Raw genomic sequence first — 12,245 nt, 5'->3', positions numbered from 1 at the left:
TTATTTAAAAAGTAACATTAAAAAAAAAACTCATTAAAACTCATTTATTTCTGTAAATAGGCTTAAAAAAAGCACTTTTACACGTCCCAGTATTAACCCTACCACTGCTTCAGGACAATAAATGGGCCAAAAAGTTAAGCACTGCTTCAGGACAATAAAAAATGAAAGTTCTGGTTTTGAAGATGCCGAGTTCAAGCAGCCGTATACTACGCAATTCACTCGTGGCATGTTTTTAAAAATACAGCGGACAGTGCATGCAATAAAATTATTATTAAAAATTTTATAAAAAAAAATAAAACCGACTCCAAAAAACCTACACTAAAACGTAGAAAAATAATTACTAATTACCTACTTATTTATTAGGACGAATTATTAATATTTATGTAGGTATACCATGATTGATACTTCTGGAGTCGGTGCCAAGATTATGAAACATGTAAAGTTTGCCTGCACCGACTCCAAAAGTATCAATCATGGTATACCTACATAAATATTAATAATTCGTCCTAATAAATAAGTAGGTAATTAGTAATTATTTTTCTACGTTTTAGTGTAGGTTTTTTGGAGTCGGTTTTATTTTTTTTTATAAAATTTTACTTATTTCTTGCTTTTTAGTTAACTAATTATTACCTTGATGTTACCACTGAAGGTAGGCAGTACACTGAGACCAAAAAAAATTGGTTCATAATTATGAACCATTAGATTATAATCGGCGGAGATATTGCGTATAAAAAGTTCATCCCCAATTTTCCACCCTTGGGGGTGAAATATTTTCTTCAAATTCGCATGAAACCACCCTTTTGATAATACCTATTCAACAAAAAAATAATCGTTCAAATTGGTTTATAATCGGCGGAGATATTGCGTATAAAAAAGTTCATCCCCAATTTTCCACCCTTGGGGGTTGTTTTTTTTATTATTAAATTTAAATGGGACCACCCTTGAGGTATTACCTATACGCCGAAAAAAGATTTGTTCAAATCGGTTCATAATTGGCGGAGTTATCGCGTAACAAACATAGAAAAAAAAAAAAAAAAAAAAAAACATACGGGTCGAATTGAGAACCTCCTCCTTTTTTTGAAGTCGGTTGAAAACACAACGCGCGCGACACTCGCGACGGATGGACTGCGAGGTTCGCTTAGAGCTCGTGTAAAGCGTGCGTCTGTGTGCGTGAGTCTGATTTCGAGCGTTTGTATGAAGCTTCCGTACTGTTTGATTTATCTACTGTGCTAAATATCAATTTAAACCAGAGTTCAACCAGAGTCTAACTTTTTGTAATAGGGGGGAATTCGTCTAATGATATCGTTAAGATATCGCACGCTGTTTTTATAGGTAAAGGAGAGTTTCTTCACACTTGGTGTTAAAAATGGTATTACCGTTTTCAATAAAGTAAAGTGGTGCGGTATTTTATATTTGCGTGTCCAGATTCAATACAATTTAATAGTCTCCGGCCACCGCCAGCTCCGCCAAAGCGTTATTGCGTCAGGTTATACACAAGTCGTGTGCTCACCGGATTTTATACTTAAACACTGGTACGTTACAGCTCAGCTAAGTTATATTTTTAGAAAATGTTAGAAAACAAGTGTTTTATGCTCGGATGATACCTGACAAAATGTCGAGGAATAAGTGTGGTTATTTACTCTCAACTAAGAGCTAATTGAAACAATAAAATAGGTGGAAATTTTAATGATTATACTTTTTTATATACTAACATATTAAACCACCGCATTGACAAACTTAATAATAATATAGGTAGTACTTAAGTTTTGTCTGCTTAAGTAATACTTTTACTATAAATAATAATTTGGACATAGGTACCTATTTTATTATATTATCCAAAGATCTTTCAATGAATATCAATTAAGAACACCCCATCAAAAACCATGTTGACACTTTGTCAGTGTACTTTACTGACTGTGCTATAAATTTACCTCATTTGGAAGCATCCTAAACTCGGAAAGGTAAACAAACTCGCAGTCCGTAATTAATTCCGTTCATTCTCAACTTTTACCGGAACTTTTTCAATTTGCATCATCGCACAGTGTGCAGCGGTGAATATTTATGCAGTCCTCGACACAATTCTCTAATTTACGTTAAAATGCTAAGTAACTACATTTTGGGAACTTGCTATAATTTTATGAGCTTTAAGCTCTGATTATACATACATACGTTAATATGAGACGTCGCATTATGTAACATTATTTTTTATTTTACAGTTTTCTTTTAATTTATTCATCTAATTACAACTTCATTGTTTTATTATTGAATACGAGTAGGTATATTAAATAGCCAAACTTCCTAAGTAATAACGAGTTGGCAAATGTTAGCCATAAAAGCGTCAGGCTTTCACAGCCTAGCAAATTTTTAGTGATTTATCATTCTCAAAACAAACGAATGTTTTGAAAAGAGAAACGGTTAAAAATGTGTGCGTATATTTCTCAGTAATACCCTCATTACTGACATAGGATATTCGAGGTTATTTCCATGCTTAATACTAGGGCGTTAAGGGTTTAGATGGGAAGATATAGCTGAGGCGGCGTATCCGAGTGAAATTATGCGTTTGAGGCGTGTGGTCGGCGCCGGCAGATGAAAGGCTTACCGACGTTATGGCTTCCCCGCCCCGCTATAAAGGATTACGCCGGGAATTTTTGTCTGGTATAAAGAATACCTAATGTTAAATACCGAGGAAAATACGACCAGTATTCCTTTGGAAACCAACCATCATTAGGGAGCAGCTACGATGATGTTATGAAATCTTATATTAGGTAAAGGATGTGTTATGTGCTCAGCTCACTATCATTTCTTCCTTACATCGTAAACCTACGTTATGTTTAAGTTTTTGTAATATATCTAGACAAACATAGTACATTGATGAAGAAAAACAAAAGGAATCGTCGCAGGTTCATAACAGTCGAATGTTTTGCTGGAAAACCCAAATGTTTCATTCGCTCTGCAACAAAAGCTTGCTTAAACCAAATATAGCTGCGTCCATTGTTATGAGAGCACGTGTTCCGCGTGTAGTCGTACACAATGTGGCGTGCGCCCGCGGCCGGGGCCTCAAACAAAACATCCAATTTCACATAGAAGGCCTTTCTAACACAGGCTAAAGATTTGCCTTTAGGTGTACCTACTGTAGTAGCGGCATAAAAGAAAATACGCACTGGAATTGCCTATAAACTTATAAGACCGTAAATTTACAAGTGAAAGTCATACTCGTATGTAGAGGCCGACCTTAAGGGTAACACATTGTTTTTATTAGTCCTAATTTTATTTTCACGCCACCTGTTCGACAATGAATAGCCTAATATAAGATAATGCAGACCTAACCTAAAGGAATTATTTGTCAAAGGAAGGTTTATAATTTTGTTGATTTTTCATTACAACCCGTAGGACCATAACCCCTCGTGGTAAGCTAATTATATGGTTTTGTTACGAGTGGGTTTACCACGATAGTCCAGGGGACGAATCCACGTTCCTCGGATCCGATTCCTAAATTACGTAAGTGTCATGGTTCTCCCAGCCAATTTAGCTTCTTCCTATATTATTCTTAGCCATCCTTGAGTCGGATTTCTTACTATTTTAGTTTCCTACGTGACTAGTTTGTGGGTCTAGAAGGCCCCGCGATAGTAAGATATTTATGGCCAATACTTATCTACCCACAATCAGAGGGTATCATGAAAATACAAAATATATGACATTGATAGCTACTTCTTAGCATGTTTATATTAGAGATGGGCCGACTAGTCGCCGACTAGTCGGGAAAGCCGACTATTCGGCATCATTTGTAGTCGGCCGACTAGTGACGACTATTCGACAAAATCTGCCGATTATAATCGGCGCATTACAAATTAAAAATGTGAATGAAATAAAACTCATAATTATCAAGATGATTATGAGGTAGACCAAGGGCGTTTATCTAAACCATTTTTGACTGCAAAAAATCAGTAAAAAGTGGTTTCACCTGATTTATAATTTTGGCAATCAGTCTAAATTCATACAAAGTTAAGATTAGTTAAAATTACCAGGAAATCGTCAAAGATGTGTAAAGTTTATGTAATTTGTCCATATAAAAATTATGACACTTTTTTTTTTCGGGGAAAAAATGCATGGAATTACATACCTATCCCGTGGGGAAGTGGTAGATTATGTGGGGCTCCTCTCATCGGAAGGATGAGGAATACCCACGTAAATAACCCCTGAGCTCCGTCGATCGCCTTAGTGTGAAGAACTATGGGAATCCGGACAAAGACATCACCTATCACAGTCTGTGCCAGCAATTGGCGGGCCCTGCCTATCCGACGGTGGTGGTAGTCCGTGCTATGTAGGCGGGGGTACCCCCACGCCCCCAGCTTCTGACCATCACCGTGGAGGGTGGAGAGGAATCAGTACACCTAGGATGCGTGCCGCGATAAGCGCAATTTGCCCATACATTTTGACGTCGATACTTAAGAATAATATCAAGGCGCGCATCCTAGCCCAGCAGGAGGCGATCATATTGTCACCTCCTCTGACCCCTCTGCCGTCGAAAATTATAAATAATAATAATAATAAATAGTCTTTATTTTCTCATCACAAACATTACAATGACACAAGTTATTAAGCACATTACAAATTCATAAAACACAGTTGTTTGTGTGAGACTGATGCCTGTGATAGGTATTTGCATACCTGTAGTATAGGTCATCAGGCTCCCACCACCCCAGATATTGGCACAATTTAGAATTAATTTAAGAACCGATAGTATATTACTATGACTCAGACATGGTAGTGATGTATGGCAACGTATTAACTATTAATTAACCTAATTAATCTAATCAGAAAAGGAACACTAGGATTTTTAGAAATTATGACATCTACCTTAGGTACTGTTAGGTGATTGTGTGTTGCTTTTTATTTTTTCTCATAATTAAAGAAATCTCATTTCTCAAGAAGTTATATTATTTTATCTCTTTAGAAATCTAGATATTCTTATTTCTTTGAGAAATCTAGATATTATTCTTCGGACAAGTAGGTAATAGAATGATCGGCATTGCCGACTAGTCGGCCGACTAACCGGCAATTTAAAAACCGATTAGTCGGCTAGTCGGTTAGTCGGCAAAGACCATAGTCGGCCCATCACTAGTTTATATACTCAACATCAAATAAACCGCACCTTCCGCGACGCGAACTTTAACGATTTTCTTCTGACACAATCATGGTACCCCAACAATATTGGTGTTATTTGAAAGCCCAATAAATATCCTTAAAGAAAAACACATTTAATTTCTAAATAAATGATTAACATTAGAGATGAAACGGATATCCGGTAACTATCCGGTAGGCCGGATATCCGGCCTGAATTTACTATTCGGCCGGATACCGGATAGTAACTCACTATCCGGCCGGATACCGGATATTAAAAAACTACGACAATTTCCTATTAAGAAAATTAAATACATTAATCTTTGAGGTAAACATCAATAAATGGCTTATACTTAATATGAAAATGAAAAAACATTTATTTAGTATCTTTTAAGTTAACATATGGTTGCAAGTGGCTGGGGTCTCCTTTTAAGTATAATACCTGTGTTAGGAGGCCCCGCTCTTTCATAAAGTTACAAATATACATAATTAAGTTAAACAAGCCACAAAAACTCACAAGTACGTATTAGGTACTAGTACTAGAATAACGCTAGATATCATTAAAGTTTTGGTTACATTCAATAGTTTTATAATGACGGCTTTTATTTAAAGTCCAAAAAGTTACAAAAAGCCATATTAAGGCCTTTAAAAAAACTAATTTCTTTTTCTGGGCTATTCACTCTAATGACGAATCTATCTATTATATAAAAGAAAGTCGTGTTAGTTACTCCACTTATAACTCAAGAACGGCTGAACCGATTTAGTTGAAAATTGTCAGGGAGGTAGTTTAGAGCCAGGAGAAGGACATAGGATACTTTTTATTCCGTTATTTATTGCCATTAAGGCGGAACAAAGTTCGCCGGGTCAGCTAGTAGTAAATATCTGTTAAGTCGAAATATTGCCAATTAAAATAGGCGATCTTTTTTTCACTGATGGTCTGATGTCATGATGCAGTTCAGTCAGATTATGCAGCAAGTTAACTAATTTAATTTTCGCTATTCAATTACACACTCACGATGGCAACCGAAATCGCCTGAATTGATCTGCCCCCTAGACTTGTGGCAAAATCTGACATTCTATTCGGACTGATTCGATTTTCGAAAAGTGTGACTAGTCTAGTCTACTAATAGACCCACTGATCGCGTTAGAAGCACATGTGCGGCGCTAAACTCGTCACGACATGCAACGAGACAATGGGCCAACTATCCGGCCGCCGGATATCCGGCTATCCGGCCTAGCAGCTGGCCGGATATCCGGTATCCGGTATCCGGCCAAACAACTATCCGTTTCATCTCTAATTAACATATACCATAAATGTGACTTGAAAAAATACCTCACTTTGGGCCCACCTATGGGATCAATTAGACCAATTTTTATGGTTATAAAACCAAATAATGATCTCACGTGTCCTCTGCAACAGATGGATGGCGATTAAACCCAACTTAACAGTTTTATAGCCATAAAAGTTGGCTCAAGCGTAACTACCTATTTTTTGAAGAAGTGACTCTGGATCCTTCTAAAGACACATTTTTGGGGTAAAAACCTTTCCTTTAATGAAATGAAGGTTAGAACTAGGCTTTTAAATTGTGCCAATATTGGTGGGAAGTGGGGATGCATACGTTTGGAAATGCTTGTCGCGGGAGGTGCGATTTATTTGATGTCGAGTGTATATTCTTGGTAACAATCTACAAGTTATAATCTTTTCAATAGAGTTATTAAGAGCTAATATTCATATTATGAAAGCTTATTATTCTAGATGATATTCTATTATAATTGATCTTGAATAAAATAATACCTAATTTCCTCTATTGTGAATGGCTGCAGAGGACACTCGACAGTCTTCAATGAAAGCCTTCGCAAATTGCTCCCTGAGCAAGCCACGCTATAAAGGCGAGTTCAGGCGCTCCGTGTAATACGGTCCGAGTAATTGGGTTGGCAGTGCACGGATCATGTCAAACCTTAAGTTTATTGTAAGCGGTCGCAGCGTCAGCCCGCCTCTGTTATGTCGCGTGAGCTCTAGGGCGTGAGGAGGCGGATTAAAGTAGACTCAGCCATTCGGACCTCTGCTGATTTAGATTTATTCGAATGTAGTTCCGGCCGGCCGCGCTCAAACTACCTTAATGTGATTTCTGAAGGGCGCCCCCTAAGTCTCGGATGAAAACCTCCGCCAAGCAGTAAATCTCTGAAATTAGTTTTTCTCTTTGTGTATCCGACACCTTTTCTTTATTTGTACATGTCTCATTTAATTTCTTTTTTGTACGTACTAAATTGCTACGAAAAACATCAAAAATTAAAGCTAAGTGTAAAAGTGCTTTTTTAAAGCACATAAATGAGTTTTTTATGAGTTTTATAAGCTTCATCATATTCTAAGTTGCTTAACATAATGTATGTATGTTTTCACAAAGTAAATCCAATTTATGCAAGCATCTTTCAAATATAAGTATCAATTTATTACTTCTAGACTTTATTTTACGTTATTTTTTTAACTTTTTATTTCGACAAATGCACTGTCACAATTGTTTTTTTTTCATATTTAAGCAGTTTTACAATTTATACATAATGGTAATGATAATTTATAATTGTTACCTTTAAATATACCGACGGCAACGCATCTCGAAGTACTTACGATAAATTGAAAAGACCGCTCGGTACTAAACCAGCTAATCAAAGGCGATATCAATTAAGTCTGCGCCATTTCAAATCCCAGTTAATTTGGAGTGGAGCTATAAGATAATGGATATTTACTTAGACTGAAGTTAGTAAGCTTCACGGAGTAAAAACTTCTGAATCCTGTATTTTTCTTACTAGGTATAAGGTACGAGTACCTTGTTTTTGCATTTGCGTTTCGTATCGAAATCAAAGAAAGAATGAAAGAAACATTTATTATAATGGATTTTGTCCAGTTTTGGTTTTCTACATAATAATATTAAAAAGAGAAAAGAATGTAAGTACTGAGCAGTGCCACCTTGTCGCAATAGCGATGCACTCAGCATAAACACACTTTGTGTTGATCCACAGTTTGATTAGTAGGTATGTACAATTGTACACCTCTATCGAATCGATCCGATTATCTGATTAAATGATGTTTTCGTGTTTTAGTGGGTCACCCCACAGCCGTACCAAGCTCGAAAAGGTCATCCCTTAATGGTGTTCCCGTATTTTCTGTGTAACTGTCGCTACCGCTCACGTTGGCATCTCGCTTTTAATGAAAAGGGTGGATAGTTTCATAAAACTTTGTTGGGAGTACCCCTCAGGACTTATTTCAATTTTCGTTATGATTATAGGTATTGCGTCCGTTGATCCTATACTACAAATATGTTATTCAGTTGAAATAGAAAAACAGTGACGTCACAACACACTATTTTCAAATTAATTTTATAGATAACGAGCTTTCCGCCAGCGGCTTCGCCCGCGTGGAATTTGGTCTGTCACAGAAAAACTTTATCGTGCGCATCGCTGTTTCAAAAACCGGGATTAAAACTATCTCTATGCCAAATTTTATCAAAATCGCAAACTCTGTCTGTCTGTCTTTCTTGCCTAAACGCAAGAAAGACAGACAGACAGAGTTACTTTCGCATTTATAATATTAGTATAGAGTATAGATAATTTGCTTAGTGTCTGCTATAAGTGCATCATGATTTTAGATGATATTGAAATAAAGCGTGATTAATTACTTAAATAACACTTACATAGTAGTTTCGAGTAAACCTACAAGATGTTTCCAGACAAAACGATGTCAGTGACATTCACATACTTAAGCCACGCTCGAAAACGCCTGTTGTTCCGCGTTATCGTAGCGTGTTAGGTATGTCAATATCACAATATGTATGTATATGTATAGAAATATGTCACGACGCGTGTTGACTCTACATGGCTCAACCCTCGTATACTAAACTCCCTAGTACTTTCAGAAGGTTATATTAGAGCAATGAAATACAAGATCGAAACTGCCCACACTAAAGTAAAACTACAATGCCATAAACAACCCAAATATATGGCCGAATATCAATCCTCTTCGATTATGTTTGTCATCCATAAATGCTTTGCAAATATTATACCGCGCCGACATAATATTGTTTTCATAGAATCAAATTAGTCTCCTTATTTATTTATAAACGTAAGACATGCTCTTAGTCTTATTTGTGAGAGAGAAACTGTTTGCTCGAGTAAATATTGCTTCGAGTGACTGAAATAACTTTTTTAGTTGGTATGAAACAAGCAAAGAAGAGCAATCATGTTGCATGTCGGAGACGCGTAATTACATTCCTTTGTTGTGCCGCCCGAGCCCTCAGCCCTCTCGTGGGCGTCGCGCGGCCCACACGTGAGCGGAGAGGCCTTCATTATAAAATGACAGCCCCTTTAGTTTGTACAACAACGTTGCATTTATTTCTATACAACGTTTTCTATTTCTAAAAAGAGTTAATTGAAATACCAATTAATTTTGTTATATTTTTAGTACACGTCTTAAAACCAGCATTTAGTACCGTTAACTGTAATATTTCATTTTAATAATGAATACGAGGAACCCCAAAGCAGTTCGTGGAAACTCATATTAAAAGCGTATATTGTTTAATATTTATGTCCTTTATATTTATGTAATAAATATTTATTGAATTCGAATAAAATATGACTTTATTACTTTTTAAAGCGAATGTTAAATTGCGATAAAACTCTCTAGAGAATAATGGCCGACCGCCACAAAAGCGTAATCGTGTCGGGCGGCCCTAAATTAATAATGTCGTCATTCTCAATCTTCGTAGCACTGACTACGAAATTAAGAAAGGTTGACCCTAAGGTGGTAATAAAGTAAAGGCCTACACCTGCCGCGTGCCAACAGCAATTAGAGTTGTAATGTAAATAGCGAGCCGAGGCAACAAGTGGGTCAAACAGGGCCGCCCCCGCCCCGCTACCCCGTAGTGGGTCATGAACAAGCGGTGTTCATGACCTACTTTATCTCAAAAATCTCTACCGGCACAGGTTAATCGAAATGCGCGGCCGACCTCGCGATCGTGTGCTAGATTTTAATGACAGTCAATAATGTGACTGACTAGATAACATTTGGAACCTTACTCGTGCTCTAAAACTCTACATTCATTATCTGCCTAAAACATTGAATACTTTGATAGCAATTTCATGGAAATCATTATTATGTACTTAATTAATATCAGAAAACATTTCGTGTTCAACATTTCTAAATATGTGACGTTACACACTAGCGTTGCGTGACTGTCTTCTATTAAAGTTAAACTTAAGAAAGTGTGATTCAGTAGGTAATTGAGAAGAACATACTCGCACATTTTGAGCTTTTCAGCTGGAAAGCTTAGTACAATACCTACTAATTGTAGGTCTAGGTATTATTATGTTTTTTTGTTATCGCTTATATGTTTGATATTATCAGTGTAATTATTTTATTACGATACTGCGTATCCTATATAAATGAAAGGTCTGGTTGACTGGCAATGTTAACGTCAATATTGGTCTTCTACACGTGAATTCGAATTCAGTGACTCGTACTCGTATAATCTAAGGATCTTGGTCTTAAAGAGAAAACATTGCGTAATACGAAAGCTGTACAGTTTAAGTATGTAAAAAGGGATAGGTAGATACTAGATATTATTTTCCCTTCATTGTCTTGGATGGAATCCCAGTTAGTAAAAGAATTCCTTCTTTTAAATAACATTTCTGATATAAGTAAGCATCTAAGAGTAATTGTCTAAAGAAGTAATTGCCAATCTTGTACGTAACATCTTTTTTGCGTGTCGTTGAACTGAAAACATTTATTGTAGTAGCTGTTACGTACGTAGGAAGTTGTTAAAAAATACCTACAAGTTGTTAAAGCAAAAATGTTTTCAAGTACAAATAATGAAGATACAAAAGTGATAAAACAAAACTTAGGCGAAGTTAAACAACATTCGTTAATTACTCACGTAACAAAATGTTTGCTCAAAGTCGCGTAACTTTTTACCTTCGCACGTAACGGTTATAAACATACCTACCTATTTCAAATGGTGTAGTTGTTTTGCGAGAGGCTGATCATGTTTGTTCCAAAGAACTCTGATAAAAAGTTGCACAAAGACTGTCTGAACGAGCGTGTCCTTTCGCAAAATGTTGTGCCTAATTGCTATTTGTAATTTAGGTCGGAAATACCCAATGCAAGAACATGGCTGACAAACCCAATAACGTCCGATAGTGAAGGCTCCTGAGGTCAGCGCGTCCCGCTGCCTAACAGGCCGTCCCACGGGGCCTGGCAGAGGCAACCGCTACACGGTTGATTTAATATTCATGAACCCACTATAACAAACGTCATTGTTTACTGGAAAGGTCACACATAAAATTAACCTCCATTCATTCAAACAAGTTCCGAGTATTTCTTTTACATTTTCCCACCAAACAGCGCTGAGCATAAAAATTGCGGATAAACGATAATTTCGTGTTTCCCGGCGGCTTCCTAAAGCAGCTTATAGATCTATGGCGCTACGAGCGCCTTCCTTCCTGACTTTCCCGTGCCACATCTTCAAGCGCTTATTTTGTACAGCGAGCTGGCCGTTACGACGGGCCGTCATTAGGGGTTACTTTTCTATGATATTAAATAGAACGAGATTCAGAACTGTATTAAGTGCCAACATACCTATATGAGGGTATACGAGTATGATGGATTTGTATGTAGTACCTACTTTTAGGAACAGTCTATACGTTCCATATTCCGTGTTTTTGAGTAGCAATAAGATTTCGCCGCAATGATTGAAGTCTATATCGGGTACCCAGTTATTGAACAAAAAGTTTGAGATGACTCGCGAGCAAAGCAATAAAAACGCTCCTCTGTCGAGTTCGGGAGACGAGAATATTGATTTACCCGGCTCTGATGTATTTCATTCTCCATCTGTTGCTCTCCATAAAATTTACGACAGTATTACTGAGTCGTTATTTTTGTATGAAGAGTTTTATCGCCCCGCACCGTCGCTTTCCACAACATGTGTTTTTCTTTAGCGCCAAATATTTTTATTGAGATCACTAATTCGTTTTATCGTTATAACAACACATCGTGATCCTCTACTTACTGAACTTTAGTGTGTTTTTCTTTTTATACGTTGTATTGTGTGGTTTATGGGATGTCGATATTCGTA

General features: G+C 36.9%; 1 protein-coding gene across 1 annotated transcript in view; it reads left to right on the top strand.

Annotated features, from left to right (window-relative positions):
- Nucleotides 1-12,245, top strand: part of LOC135077289 (regulating synaptic membrane exocytosis protein 1) — a gene marked incomplete at its 3' end in the record, with an annotated part of 42,371 nt that overhangs the window by 7,577 nt on the left and 22,549 nt on the right. The gene's annotated exons all lie outside the window — the stretch shown is intronic.

This window comes from Ostrinia nubilalis, chromosome 13, assembly GCF_963855985.1.
Source record: "Ostrinia nubilalis chromosome 13, ilOstNubi1.1, whole genome shotgun sequence".
Taxonomy (NCBI): Eukaryota; Metazoa; Arthropoda; class Insecta; order Lepidoptera; family Crambidae; genus Ostrinia; species Ostrinia nubilalis.
The sequence above is the reverse complement of the archived record's forward strand: the minus strand, read 5'-3'. Positions and strand labels throughout refer to the sequence as shown.